Below are 15852 nucleotides of genomic sequence, written 5' to 3'. Positions count from 1 at the left end.
ACTTCCTGGGCAAGAACTATACTAAAAGAGCCACTTCCCTGCCCAGTGATTTAAAACAAAACAAAACAAAAAAACAAAGATCAGGTCTTTTCTCTCTTTTTTCCTGATGAAACTTTGGCTTTTATTCCCTTTACTTGGCTTAGTGTGTCTTCTTTTGAGAGTCTTTTTAACACTTCTTTCTTTAAAAAGAAGATGAAGAAGAAGAGGAGGAAGAGGAAGAGGAAAAAGAAGAAGAGGAAGAAGAGGAGGAAGAGGAGGAGGAGGAGGAGGAGAAGCAGCAGCAAGTTTTCTGCCAACAGAAGTCAGAAAAATAGTCACTGCTCATTTCTTCCGGCTGACGCACCTTGTCTGCCAATGGCAGTCTCTCCCTTGGGAGGAAATCCTTTCCAGCCAACATGGCGGTGTGCCTTCCCACAGTCTGCTGTGAAAATCACGTTTCACCTGCCCTTGTGCTGATGGTGCTCCAGATGTTGGGCTGAGGCGCACTGAGTGGGGAGTCACGACCTGACATTAGCTACCCCCCCTCCCCCCGTTTGCTGGAGTCATAATACAAGCACTGTGCTGCTCGCCTACCTGGGCTGGCTCATGTTTCCCATCATGGTTTACCCCTGAAGATGTAACCAACAAGTCAGCTCAGGAAAAAAATCTGTCCTGAAGCGTCGGCGCAGGAGGCATACAACTTCGGAGTGCTTCTCCCTCCCTGGTACCTCTAGCCTTCAGTATTCACTCTCTCCACACCTTCTCTACAGCAAAGACCCATTGCTTTCTATCTGCTCAATCTCTTTGGATGAAACTACTGCTAATTCTTTAGCTTCTGACAGACACACACACACACACACACACACACACACACACACACACACACACACTTATGCCTTGGAATAAATCTCTAGAAGTTACATGGGAGAGTGGATTTACTGGTGTGCTTTCAAAAGAGCATTTGACACTCTTTTAACTAGTGTTATTTTTGTAAGGTGTGTTTTTTGTGGCTTCCTCCACTATTGATTTGAAGATGAAGGGGCACTTGGCAAGATCCCAGACAGCATGAAATTTGTGAGGTACATGAAACTTTGGTCACTCAATATTTACACTTTTGAAACAAGTGTTGAAAAAGTCCAATAAATTTTGATCCAAAAAATCCTGATGACAGAGGTCACAATGTTATACATAGCTATATGGTTTGCCAGGACCGTGGAAGAAATTTGGAAAGAGGGCAAGGATTAATTCTTTAGATAATCAATAACTGTTTGGTGAAATTCCTAGTAGTTCTGATACTTAAGTGGGATGGGCTATGATAATTTCCAGAAAATTTTTTCTATTGGTAGCCAAAGGTTTATTGTAATCTGGGGAAGATACTTTTTTGGGGAGAGGGGAGACCTTGAAAGGTAGAAATACAGCCAATGAACAAAGTGTTTCAAATACCAGGGTTAGGTATAAGAACACAGTGCAATGGGCTGTGTCTCAGCAGTTAAGAGCACTGACTGCTTCCTGAGTTCAATTCCCAGCAACCACATGGTGGCTCACAACCATCTATAATTGGATCCAATGCCCTCTTCTGGTGTGTCTGAAAACAGTGACAGTATAGTTACATACATAAAATAAGTAAATCTTGAAGAAGGAGGAGGAGGAGGAGAAGGAGAAGAAGAAGAAGAAGAAGACGAAGAAGAAGAAGAAGAAGAAGAAGAAGAAGAAGAAGAAGAAGAAGAAGAAGAAGAAGAAGAAGAAGAAGAAGAAGACAGCACAAACATTTGAAACTCCACCCTAGTACAGTACAGTCACAAAGCCATTGTTCTTATTGGGCCATGTTTACAGCTTTAAAATCAACTGGAAACTGTAAGGCATTCTGCAGCAGCCTTGGTGTCCCTCTAAGTAGGACATCTATCCATTGTCTAAGTGTTCTTACAGGGGAAGTGGAACAGGTGGCTATTACATCATGCAAAGCAGGTGAGCTAGTCCACACCAGCTCTCAGAATGTCATGGCTCTCCACAATCCCAGAAAATAAGGCTACATTATTCTGCCCGCCCAGCCGGGCTCTCTCCTCAGCACCCCAGGCTTTCTCAGAGCCGAAGAGTAGGATGCCTGTGTGTTTTGTTACCAGTTGGCTGACCCAATCCACTCTCTGTACTAAAGTCAACAATGAGCATCATATTGTAATTATATATGAATCTATAGATACACGGTGGATCAGCACAAGAAAGTGAGGCTTAGGAATTAGTTGAAAAAATCTGTTTTCTAGCTCTTTTGTCCTCTTATAAGCTTGTTCACCCAAAGGTGGCAAGTCACTTAACTGCCTCTCTAACATAAATTTTACAGTGAGCCAGAAGTTCAGGGGTACGTTTATTTCATTCCTTCTTGCATATCAGCCAACACTAACCACCTACGGAAAAATATTCTCAGACTTTAGCCGTAAAGCCAAGCCCTCTAGATCTTGAAGAGAAAAAAAGTAAAATAAAATCTTTTGAAAGGAGATACAGAGGGTCTGAAGGAAGACATGCTTGTCTGCTGATACCCCACAGAAGTAACCTAGCAGCTGGGCACAACTGTCTACTTATTTTCAGAGATGACAGTTCAAGGAGAAACTAGAGAGCATCCCCATGGCCAGCTGGTGGGAGCAGTTCCTAATCTGGAAAGGATGTTTCTTCAGAAAAGCATCACTGTTTATTAACCCCACCTCTGATGCTGGGGTCTGGTCCCTCTGCCTTTCTTCAGCTGATTTGTAACTATATATACTTGCAGACCCTGGAGTCTGAGGAATATACATTCACCCCAAGGTTCTCCTAAAGACAGTCAGTGTGAGCTTGGCTTGTCCAGTCCTGCGATTATTATAAGACCCAGATGAGCGCAGCAAAAGTTGAGTTCATCCAAAGAGCCACAGCCCCTTCTAATCAGTTCCCAGAGACAGAGGAAAAAGTCTCAATCCTGCAGCTCCGTGTGACAGGCCTTCTGGAGTCTGGACAACTCATCATTCCAGACAGAGCCACAGTAGTGTGAAGTAGGGCAAAGGGCGGGGAAGCCAACCCCCTCCAGCTTTGGCGGGCTTCAGGACCTGGAGCTCCAGGTTTCTACACACATCCTCTAAGAGGAGGGGAGTCTGGTGGTTCAGAGAAGCCGGTGCAGTTAACCTCACAAAGCGTAGACAGGCCAGGGCACCACAGAAGCAGAGCCACTCACGAGGCAGCCTGAAACTCTCACCTACTAGGTGTGGGGAAGCTGCACAACACAAGTCCTCCAGGTTCTGTACCGAATGTGGTCCTGGTGCGTCTGCACACGTAGTGTGAGAGGGGAGAAAAAAAGGGGGAGGAGAGAAAGGGAGTGGGGGAGAAGGAGGAGGAAGGAAGAAGAGGAGAGACACGCACACAGAAACAGACGCGCAGAGACCACACACACACACACACACACACACACACACACACACACACACACACACACACACACACACACACGGCAGGAGGGGGGAGAAAGAGAAGTCCCGGAGGGGAGGGGCTTGGGAGGTGCGGACCCCTCCTCCAAGACCAAAACCGACAGCCAGAGGATGAGGTCATCCCCCACCCCCACCCCCAGCTCCCACTCCCAAAGCTCTGGCAGCCCCTCTAGCTCTGGTCTTTCCAAGTGGTGCCTCCTTTAAGAGGGGGGATGGAGTCAGGGAAGCCGGAGAAGCAGGGGGGGGGGGGTCCTCCCGGGTGCGAAAGCATCTTCTCCAGTCCCAAACGGTGGAAAGGATGAAAAAGTCCCATCTGGAGCTCAATTTCCAGGGGTCAGGACTAAGATCCCGCTAGCGGGAAGAAGAGGCTCTGGAGAGGAGCGATCCGTTGCCCTGTGTTCCGAGCCTGTCTCATCTCGCTCCTAAGGGCTGTCCCGCAGCCCTGCACTGTCAGCTCTTTAATTCAAACTTTTTCCAGCAGCCACGGTACTAGGACTCCCACGCCTACCTTGAATCTCCCGGTTCTGCCTGGCACTCGCCGATCACAGTTCTCAGCGAAGCAAGAGGGTGGGTGTCGAGGGCTCCTCCGGCTGCGCCGGGCAGGTACCCCGGCTTTATAGCGCAAGCCGCTCTGACTCAGTGAGCCTCCCAGGGCTTTAGCTCGCTGCCCTTCAAAATAAGAGTCCGGCAGCGGTGGCCGGGCTGAGCCAGCTGGAGCAAGGCAGGGAGGCGTGGCTGAGGCCCCAGGGAGCAGCCCCAGGTTAGGGTGCCCGCCCCCTTTTGGCCTTGCCACACCCTTTGCATCTTTCTCCTTGCAAATCTCTTCTTAGGAGAAGCCAAGCTATAAATTGGGCTTCTGCGGATCTAACTTCCACAACTGATAACTGGGGAAGAATTTAACCTAAGTCACCATAGGCAATTGTCTCATTCATAGCAATTGTCTTACAGTTTTTAAGACTCTTTTATTTTTTCCTTTGCAAACGAAAGAGAGGTACGCTCAAAATCCCATGTCAGGGCGTGCTGGGAGAAAGGGGTGAAAACTAAACAGGGAAACACTCAAATGAAATCGCACTGGGCTGGAGGCGGGGTTAGGAAGAGGCCAGCCCTGGGGCAGACTGGCAGGATCAGAATGTGCAGCTTCTAAATAAAACAGCGCACCGGACAATTCTTTTCTAAAGAAGAAAAGGCAGTACTGTTGATTCCGTTAAGTAGCTTGCTGGGTTCTGCTACCAAAGAATTACTGAATCTGAGAGCCTTCTGGGTAAAAGTTTCTCAGATTCTTTTTTTTACAAGGTCTTGGAAACAATTGGTCCTTATGTGGCCAGCCCCCTTGGGTCTTCAGGCATCAACTACTGGAGGATGTCAGTCACTTGCTTAAAACATCCACATGAGATTTTTTTTTCTTGACGTGTTTTAAAGAATGAAATAAGATAGGCTGATTCCATATTTAAGTTTTTAAAAATTTACTTTGTGTGCGTGTGTGTTTGTGTGTGTGTGTGTGTGTCACAGGACAACTTGTGGAAGTCTATTCTCTCCTCCCACCACGTGGGTTCAGAGGATTCAACTCAGATGCTCAGGCTTGGTGGCAAGTGCCTCTACCCACCGAGCCATCTCGATGGCTCAGAATTAATTCCTTATACCAAAGCTGTGACAGATTATGGGCTCAGCCATAAATCCAGATGACCAAATGTCTCTTTTAGCACGTTAGCTAAGAGCAGCCTGGGTCTGTGTGTAATTCTCTGGTATCTGGCCAGCACAGCCACCACAACCATTTCTACCCTGCTTATCCTGCTAGAGTGTGTGTTTTCTTGAGCGTTGGAACCGAATCTTTTCTCCACAATAAGCTCTCTGTAGACGACCGGATGGATGAGAAACAGACATAAGAACCAATGCCTGGGGCATCAGCCCCTGGCTTCTGCAGTTCAACTAAGAGGTCTGGCAGTTTCTCTAAAATAGTCATATAAAAAGTATCAGTAAGTCTGGAGAGATGGCTCAGTCCTTAAGAGCACTGCCTGCTCTTCCAGAGATCCTGAGTTCAATTCTCAGCACCCACATGATGGCTCACAACCATTTGCCATGGGATCCGATGCCCTCTTCTGGGGTGTCTGTAGACAGCTACAGTGTACTCATACATAAAATAAATAAATCTTAAAACAAAACAAAACAAGAAACAGTATCAGTAAGTACCTAATTTAGACCACTGGCTTAAATGTTCTGACAACTATCCCTGCTCCTTCAATATTGTATCTGAAGTAGGATTTCTAGATTTCGAATCTATTTCATATAAAGTCCTTATTTCACGTGTTCAGTGAAGGACTCATGTGGCTTGGAACTGGAGTTTGCACCCGGCTTGATCATCTTTGGGAACCGGGAGTTACCAGCACAGCAGAAAGTGTTTAAGTATCAAGCCACTGGCCGCCCTTTGTTTCACAGTCTTAAGGCAGATGCTTCCCTTCCCCTTCTCCTCCTCCCAAATAGCTTTTTATTGATTTTTTTTTCCAAATGAAAAAAGAAAAAAAAACATGCTTGTAAAATATTCAAGCAATAAATCAAAAACGAACGCCACTCCGTAATTTACCCCCAGAGATAAACATTGCTAACTCCCTGGAGTATACTTTTCCAGACTTTTGTGTGTGTGTGTTTAAGCACATATTTAAAACATAGATTAGATCACTGTTTACATATGACTCTGTGGCCTGGTTTTTAAAACCTAACAATATGTGGCCGTCACCATGTTCAGCATGACACAGGCCTCATTATTTTTCAGTGCAAAGGTGATAGGTCAACACCCCCACTAGCCTGGAGGAAAGTGTTTAAAGACTGAGACATTCAGCATTTCACCCTGTTATTTTGCCTTTCGTTTCGAATTGCAGTCTGTCCATATTCCTGTCAAATGTCCCTCATGGCAAGCAGTGGTCATCACTTGGAGATGGTGGGGGTTTTCTTGGGGGTGGGGTGGGAGACTGAAAGGGGCCATGTGATCCTGAACTGTAGGGCTTGGATGCTTTCTTATTTCTGTAAGTATGGGAATCATCAGGTGTGTGTTTAAATGCTGGTCTTCAAGTCCTGTGACTTTTGTAGTATAAAAGCAGAGAAGAAAGGGGTGGTTAAGACGGAAGCTTCATGGCTTTAAGTTAAGGAGATGGGCAGCAAACAAATAGGCCTGAGAGTCAAAGGACTTATCTTCCCTCTGATAAGTTTCCCACTTGAGATGTTTAGAAGCACATCTCCTTTTAGACTGTTGGCCAGCTTCGTGCCCAGACTGCTTCAGCTTGTAAATCTAAGGCTCAAACATGCAGATTTGATTTTGTAGACAGGCTTCTGCTTGATTTTTGGTTGTTGGAGGAGGATGGGGATGTGTGACGGAAATCCTGGCTCAATCTTCCTTTCTTTCTTATTACCATCACACTACAACAGTGAACTGGGTGGCTAAGAAGAGGAGCTGACAATAAATGGTACCCGCTTAGCAAAACCATCTTGGTAGTGAAGCCATCTCTCTCTCCTCCTCCTCCCTTCAGCCTTCTCCTCTCTGAAAATTTATTATTTGCATGTGGATGCCTGCATGTGTGCATCCATCCATGCGTGTCTGTCTGTCTGTCTGTCTGTCTCTCTCTCTCTCTCTCTCTCTCTCTCTCTGTGTGTGTGTGTGTGTGTGTGTGTGTGTGAGAGAGAGAGAGAGAGAGAGAGAGAGAGAGAGAGAGAGAGTACACCACTTACAGGTGCCCATCAAAGCCAGAAGAAAGAATCAGGAATTGCACTGCCTCAAGCTGGAGTTCCAGGCAGTTGTGAGCTGCCAGATGTGGTGCTGGAAACAAACTCTGCCCCTCTGCCAGAGCAATAAATGCTCATGGCCCGTAAGCCACCATCTCCAGCCCTTGTCCCATCCCCACCTCTCACACATACTAATGCCACTGGCAAGTACTGTGTCACCCGTCTCCACGCAGAGCCTTTTACAGAAGCACAAACTGTCATGGAGCCAAGAAAATGTCTGGTTAGCATCACCCGCCAATGAGAGCACAGGTCTATACTGCCTAGCCAAGCTTTTCCAACCTAACACTTATGGTCAACATCTGTGTCCTTGCAACAAATATTTCCTATTTTCATTTACACATAATAACAAAAAGAATGTTGAGGTACTTGTGACCATTTGCTAAACATACAATTTTAATTAAAATTCCCACAGGGCCGGCTTTTCTTGGACCTTTGGCTTCCAAGACATCACACGTAGCACAAGAGGAGGCCTTGACTACTTCCCTAGTGTGGTGGATAATGCACAAAGCCAGATGTTCTGTTACTGACTCAGCATCACGATTGGCTTTGATATCAGTTAGCGCCCACTGTTGTTGTCAAGGATGAGATATTGGCTGGTGGCTGCTCTTATCGGCGGCCGCTGCCTCTCTCAGGAATTCCAAGCATGGGCAGCAATCAAAAGTCGAAGAAAACTGTGGGTCCATTATAGATTTTTTTTTTTTAACTGATCTTGGTTCCAACTGATGCTATTTTTAGGAACTATTTCTGAGTGTAGACTGTCTAGGATCTACTCTTAAGGCTGCTGAGATGACTTCGTAGGGAAAAACACTTGCAATCCAAACAACCTGAGTTCAACCCCAGGACCCACCAACTCATGAGTTTTGTTCTTTGATCTCCACATGAAGTAACACTCATATACTCGCGTACACACACCAGCTACTGACACACAACCCACCAGCTGCTCATGCCACTGATGATAAGTTCATATAAAAAACCTTCAAGATCCATTCTTTCAACTCAAAAAAAAAAAAAAGCACTCAAAAAAAAAAAAAAAAAAAAAAAAAATCTTTGGCCACTTTGAACTTGGACTCTGTAATGAAATATAGTATTTTAGAAGAATCACATTCAGTTTCATATTAACATCTACCAATTATTGTAAAAAAATTTTTTTTAAAGTGGGCTTTCTAGGAAGAATAAACCCTGTGAATAATGAATCCTCAGACTGTTGGGAGAGGGGGTTGACAGAAAATCTCTGAGGATAATTCATTCTTCAGTATAAAAACAAACGAGCCTAGTCGCTGGCCCAGACATCTTTCTGACTCTGTTCTATACAGTTTTTACTTTTGCCTAAGCAAGAGAAAGCAAAGAACGGTGGGAGGGCTGTTGGCGTGAGTGACAGCAGACTTGGCGCACTGCGTCAGAGGGAGCTCAGCGAACAGCAGATCTGCCGCACAGAATACAAAGGAAGATCCTGCAGACACGGAGAGAAGACCGAGTTCTTGGTAAAGCTAAGCCTGAACCTTCGCAGTGACCCCGGAGAACTGCAGTGACCACTTGGGAGGAGACGGCAGAGGGAGAATGGGTAGCAGAGTCATGTCCTGTAAGGGCAGATCTAGAGATGGACTGTAAGGTTAATCAGTGTTAGGCTGCTGCAGCGGCTTTGAGTTCACGAAGCTCCGTTTTCCCACGAGGGTAGGCCAGGAGCTGTTGGCCAAGGTGTGTCTAACACGGGGACCTACCAGGATAGGGTGTGCATGCTGGGAGCAGGTTTCTACTTTTACTCTAGCAGTTTGGGAAGCAGTTTGTTGTTTTTAACTGGGTCGGCTGGCGGCTGATCTCCTCTTTAATTATACATTTCATACATGGACATAATATATTTTGATCACATCTACCCGGCCCACCAAACTCCTTCTAGATCGCTCCCACCTTATCTCCCTTTCAGCTTTCTGACTTCTTTTTTCAACCCACTGAGTCCAATTAGTACTGTCCTACATGTGTGGGGCCATCCAGTGGACCACGGCAACCTACCAGGAACCACATCCCCGAAGAAAACCTACCCTCCCTCCCACAGAGGCCATCAACTGCCAATGGCTCATGACACTGCAATGCTGATCAGCTTGACTTGCACAGGTTATGCAGGTAACCTCAGCTACTCCAGGTTCATTCACAATAGCCCTATCGTAGTATCCAGAAGACAATGTCACTGCAGCCTTCCCCAACCTCTAAGCTTTGGAGGAGGGTGAGAGGTTCTAATGATGATACTGACCTATATCCCTATCCCATTAAAAACCTTAAAAACTAAAAAAAAAAGCAAAAGCAAAACAAAAGCAAAACCAAAGTCGAATATAGTAAGGAATAGAGTAAAAAGAAGTTGTCTTGAGTTATCACTCCAAAGGGCACAGTACCAGTCACTTGATAAGTATTCTCTCATGGCAGATAGCATGAATTCTAGAGCTCAGATTCCAGGGACTACATCCTTAAGAAGGAAAGGGCATGTGTATGGAAAACTCATTAGCTATCCTAGGACACTACTGACTCTGATGGTAAATCAACAATTTATTATAGCACAGTTTGACTATGGGTCGCACTGTCTCCGTGACCTGAAATAGTTGAGACTGATCCTGATTGGGCCAATGATGGGTCTGACTCACAACGGAGAAACCACTTCCAAATGAAAGGTGTTCTGCTGGCTCCAGTGGGATCCTCCACGGATCCCGTGGGCATTACTGAAGAGGAACAGTGGTAAAGTAGAAACTGGCCTTTTCATGTGACACTCTCCTGGGTCAGTGTTAAAGCAGATGACTTGTTAGCTTGATCCTACACAATTAAAACACTCTCTGTGGCTGACAGAAAGACAAGTCTGAAGAAAGAGTTTCCAATAACACTCTTTCTGTTTTTCTGGTGACAGTACATGGTGGTTATTGGCTAGGTGCTACACAACTTTCTTAGTTGTTTCTCATGCTACAATTACCTCTGACGATACTGTCACATGGAATCTTACATCATAGAAATTCCTTTGGGAACGTAGAGAACACCCATATCATTCCATTGCTTCTCTCAGAAACAGAGTAAAACAAAGGAGCAGGAATGGGTGCGGAGCGCCTGTTGCCAGACAATGGAGTGCAAGAGTAAACAGGGACTCCATGGGCGTCACATGAGGCCTGTGTTCGTGGGAAGGAAGGAATCCATTTATTTTCTCTGACTTGGGCTAACCTGAGTTCCTTTAAGCCTACTGTGGTTTGAGTGCATGTCCTCCCTTTCATGCATTTAAGAAGCATGAAAGCATGATTGGAAACTTAATTTCTCTCTGAACACAGGTGAGAGCTGAACATACTCGGAGGAGCTTAGGCCATGAGGGTAGGACAAGTGGATTTAATGTTATTATCCTAGGAATGGGTTCCTGCTGAGATTGCTACACCCCCATCCACATGCACACACACACACACATGCATGGATTTCTTCGTCCTTCCACTTCCCACCAATGATCTAGCAAGATGGCCCACATGAGATGCCAGGCCTGGCCTCAGATGACCTAACCCCTATAACTGTGAAAATCACTCTCTTTACTGTGTAAGTCACCTACTCTGCTGTGTTCCATTAGAGCAACAGCCAACAAACTAAATGCTTAGCCTCTTGTCCAACCCTTCTGGAGTCTCGTCTTGGTGTTCTTTCCTTTCCACAGCAAACCAATCTTCTGGGTCAGAGTAATAGGGCTCTATTTTTTTTGAGAATATGTTATTTTTCTCTTTAGAGTTCTCATTGGGTTAGGTGCTAGCAAATAGTTTTGGGCAACGGTTTCATCTGCTAAAAGAACTATTGAGGCTATTATATAGACTGTGGTTTTTTTTTTTTTTTTCAAAATAAAATATACAAACCTAAACTTTGTAAGAGGATGTCAAATATTTTAATAACTTTTTTTTCTTTTAAAATGAAAAATTTAATGGGTATATTTTAGAATGGAAATTTTTCTGAATATAGACCCTAAGCCCAAAAGAAAAAAAATATTGGGTGTGTCTATAATGAAAAGAATGGACTTGTTTAATATATAATTTATATGGCTAATAAATAGCCAACTTAATATTATTGGTTTTTGTTTTGTTTTGTTTTGTTTTTGCCCATTATGAGGCCATTAAGTGAAGTATCCCAGGTCACTGTTACACAAAGAATCACTAGATTTCAAATAAAGGAAGTCCAGAGCTATACCTGAGATTTCCACAAACATAAGGAATATTTGCATTGTTCCCCAAAAGACAGTTATTCTTGCTTTCAGTAGCCTTGGCAGAGTTAACTAATTCTGAGGAAGCTGAGTCTGTCTTCTATCACAACAGGCTTCCATCCCAAGATTGTTTAAGTTAACGTTGGGTTCAATCCATTATGCTAAAGGAACCTAGTGGACTATGGACATTCCCAAAGAGCCACTTACATTTTTAGTATGTCATTGATCATAATGGGATGTGTATGACAAAAGGAAGAAAGAAAGAACTGGAGAGAAGTGAGTTCAGAAGGCCATGCTTTCAAACTGTGATTTACAAACAGATTTGATGAAGTCAGATTTGGAAAGCCACATTTTCAACCCAAGGAAAAAGAAATGACAGCAACCTCAAATAAAGACTCAGTCGAGTCCTGCCTCGTTAAATACTGGCCTCTCTGTAAATTATTTTTAGTTTCAGCAGAAGGCCTCATTAGAGGTCACTTTACTGCCCATTCCTGGTTTAGCTGATTGTTACAATTTGCTCATTAGCTTGGAGGTAGGGACATTATTGTTCCACCGTCATGGTGGGCGGTGCAAGTAGAAGCTTGACATAACTCTTGTGTCATTGTTTCCTTGTTTATATGTCTTCTATAGACACTCAATAAAGCTCTGTAGCCTAGCAATAAAAAAGAGACCTGGTCAGAATCTGATCCTTCATGTTGGCTGTGTTTTAGAGAACATAGGAATATTTTCACCATCCTAGAAGAATTAATTTTTGGAAAAGGTCACATCCATTATTATCATGAGTATGAGTGGAACTGATGGTCAATAAGGTGCCCACTGGTTTTCCTAGCACTCTAGCATCCCTTGAGATAGGGTGCCCACTGGTTTTCCTAGCACTCTAGCATCCCTTGAGATAGAGACTTCTCTGCTCAATGAAGTAAAGTAAGAAGCATTAGAAAAAGTCAAAGAAAAAAATGTTATAAGGAGTTCACAATGTTCTTTGTTATGCTAGGTGGGAAAAGAGACAAAGCCAGCTGTGGTTGCAGGAAGTACCCATGTTTGTCATCTTAGAACATGTAAGTTAATACATGTTATACAGCAGATACGGTGATAAGCGTTCACTACACTTTGTATGACAAGATCAATCATGTTTAAACTCAAAAAAGTATAAATGAACAGAACACTAATGCCCGTAGCATACTGCTTCTAACTTGGCTACGTGTGTTTTCATATCCACTCAGTTAGCACGTGTAATTCTAAAACTTCAGCAGTAAAAAGAGTCTACAAGATCAAAGTACCTAAGGCCCATGGGCGCACAGTGCAGCCCTAACCTCAGGTATCGGATGTCTGTCTGAACTCTGACACCTCCTTTCACTGGGTGTAAAGACAAGCCCCGCTGTCTATTCTCTATTCATCATTGTTTTCTATGTGAATCTAAACCAGTAGGTGTCCCTTCATCTTAAAGGAAGAAAACATGGCCGTGTGTTCTCAGGCTCTTTACACTCTAAGCGAGGAGACAACAATCAGCGGCGAACAACAGGTGCTTTGCAGTTGTTCGTTCATTTGGACATTAATTGCTCATGACTCCCTTGTGAACAATTTGCACATCTGGGGAGATAAAGCTGCCCACTGAAAGTGAATTACTGGGGCGTAGGTGAGACACAATGGTTAATTCATTTGGATATCCATAAAAGGCTTACTAGAAATCCCTGCAGCACCGAGAAGCCAGAACTTTGAATCTGAAGAATGAGAGAGCATCATGCTGAAGGCCACAACAAGAGCATGTGTGAGTGTAATTTAGCCTGCAGCTTCTGATGCTTTCCTGGGTCACCCACTCTTCCACCCGCCTCTCCTGGAATCTTCCATTGACCCTGCACCATGGACTGCCTCTGAACACAGTTCTACTGTTCGCTCTTTAAATACCCAAAGATTTCTTCTGCAATCCCAACTTACTTGGGATGAAAGGGAATATTTTACCACTGGACAAAATAAAAAACAAAACAAAACTCTGGATATGGTAAAAATAAGTTCTAAACTTAGTTCATCTACAAACTTTTTGTTTGTTTGTTTGGTTTTTAGATAGAAGCCAGGAATAGTGACTCAAGTCTTTTTTTTTAAATTAATTAATGTATTTATTTATTTATTGTGTATACAGTGTTCTCCTTGCATGTGTGCCTGTACAGCAGAACAGGACATCAGATCTCATTACAGATGGTTGTGAGCCACCACGTGGTTGCTGGGAATTGAACTCAGAACCTCTGGCAGAGCATGCAGTGCTTTTAACCTCTGAGCCATCTCTCCAGCCATAGGAAATGGGGTCTTGAGGACAAGTCCATTATTTTCATGTGTTACAGCTTCAGTGGAAGCGAAGGATAGTGTGATCCTTATCCATCTTTTCAGCTAGATGGTCCTTAGGACCAGGCTCAAGGCCATCCCATTCTGATCTGGTGAAAGGCTCACAGCAATTCTTCAGGTGGGTGTTGAAGTGTTAGACAGAGCTAGGGTCTTCAAGAACAATCCATGGAGAGCTGTAGGAAAGTGCTAAAATCTTCTTTGTATATTTACCTTTGTTTTACCCTTTGAATTTCTCTTTGTGGCGATTTAAAAACATATATATATATATATATATACACATATATTACATATATACATATTATATATACACATTTCACTTATATACATATACACATTCACATTCACATACACATACATACACTTTTGCATGGGGTGGAGGGGCCAAACCCCTTAAGCCACATGGATATAAGGATAGAGAGACAGAGAATAAGTATATACCTAACTCGATTCACTAGATGAACTTGCAACTTTTATTTTTACCTGTTGTACTATTTAGTTATAACAAAAAAGTTAAAGTGGATAGTTTAACTTATTGTGAAGCTATTTGTTTTATCATTTCAATAATGTGGGGGGAGGGATGGCTGGGTGATAGGCTAAGGTACTTGCTTCAAATTGTCCCTTTATTTTGAGGCTTAATTGCATTAAGAGCAAGACTGACAGACCCACATGAAGGCTGCGAGCTTGGTCTTCACCTTCATTCTAAGTGACACTACACTCCAGAGGGACAGGCAGAGTATTATGATCTCTTCATTTGCAGCTTGGCTGTTGTGAACAAACAGAGCATTTGATTGGCCAAATCCTTTCCTATAGATGTGGCAGAACTCATACAATGTCCCCCAAAAGTAAAGAAACATTAGTTATTTAATTCTTTTGAAGATCTTTATTTAATTAACAAATAAGATAGCCATAGATCCTTCACTGATACTGTGTATAATATCTCAAAATTTATCTGTCTACCTTGTCAGTTCTTATGTATGCAGGCACTTTTTGGAGCTGTCCTAAAATGACCACTCTCATTTTGAGACAGACAAGTTGTCACTTGGCTACCTGATTTTGTGAAAGAAATCCATCATTGTATTTCCTGAAACTAGACATTCTTCCACAAGCCTCTGGTTGTTCCTGGGAGAATTATAATCTACTTGGACACTTTCATGTCCTGTATGAATTCCATTCATGTCCAGGCTCAGGCTTTGGCTCTGAGTCCCAGGGTCCCTCCTTGGCAAGTGTTTGACTCTGGGCAAGTTGCTTAATTTCTCTGAATATAAGTCTCACCACATGGTGAAACACACACAATTCTACTGCATGCTTCATGGATTGCTGCAGGAATGAAAGGAAACATGGGGGAGCCCAGTGCAGCTGGTAAGGAGTTTTACCCCTGTCTCTGCTGTTATTACTGGGAATGTGACAATGCCAACCAAACATGGACTTGATATTCTAAATAACAGGAGAGGCAAACTGGCAAAAGTGTTGCCTGGTCTAAGTCAATTATATGAGCCAGCTAAAGTGCCTCCAAATTCTTGGTTTGTTCAAGTAAGATGGGTGGAAACACTGTTTAAGTTCACCACAGAAGGGAAGGGCAGTGAGCAGAGATGGGAGAGAAAAACACCCACTAGTGATTTAAATATTGTGTTCAGCAAGGGCTCCTGCTCCGCCATTAATTCCCTGTGAGAGCTTGTACGACCCACTGGTCCTGGGACTTAGCTTACTTGCTTGCTTCCTTCTTTGTTTCTCTCTCTCTCTCTCTCTCTCTCTCTCTCTCTCTCTCTCTCTCTCTCTCTCTCTCTCTGTGTGTGTGTGTGTGTGTGTGTGTGTGTGTATGGGAAAGAGTATAGTGACCAGAGTAACATTTTTAAAATATATATTGATCATTTTATTTGTCTGTTTCTCTGTTTGTGAGTTCACTTAAAGGACAGAAGAGAGTCTCATTCCCTGGAGCTTGAGTTACAGGACATTGTGAGGTGCTTGATGTTGGTGCTAGGAACTCAGCTCAGGTCCTCTGGAGAGTAGCAAGTGCTTTCAACTGCTAAGACATCTTTCTATGCCCATACCTTTACTTTGAGACAGAGCCCTGCCTCCACCCCTCCCAAGGCTAGAATTAGGCTATATTGGCTGGTTGGCACCCCAGAGATC

At 43.7% G+C, this 15852-nt stretch overlaps 1 protein-coding gene across 5 annotated transcripts in view; it reads right to left on the bottom strand.

Moving 5' to 3' along the window:
* PALLD (palladin, cytoskeletal associated protein) overlaps nt 1-15852 on the bottom strand; it is a 375798-nt gene that overhangs the window by 68802 nt on the left and 291144 nt on the right. Inside the window, exon 1 of one of the 5 annotated variants that reach the window (XM_080928554.1) lies at nt 3931-4068. The exons of the other annotated variants lie outside the window; for them this stretch is intronic. The gene's annotated coding sequence lies outside the window, so the exon portion shown is untranslated. Of the gene's footprint in view, nt 1-3930; nt 4069-15852 lie in introns of those variants that run through there. 5 annotated transcript variants of the gene reach the window in all.

This window comes from Micromys minutus, assembly GCF_963924665.1.
Source record: "Micromys minutus genome assembly, chromosome: 14".
Taxonomy (NCBI): Eukaryota; Metazoa; Chordata; class Mammalia; order Rodentia; family Muridae; genus Micromys; species Micromys minutus.
Note: the sequence above shows the minus strand (reverse complement) of the source record. Positions and strands in the feature narration are given on the sequence as shown.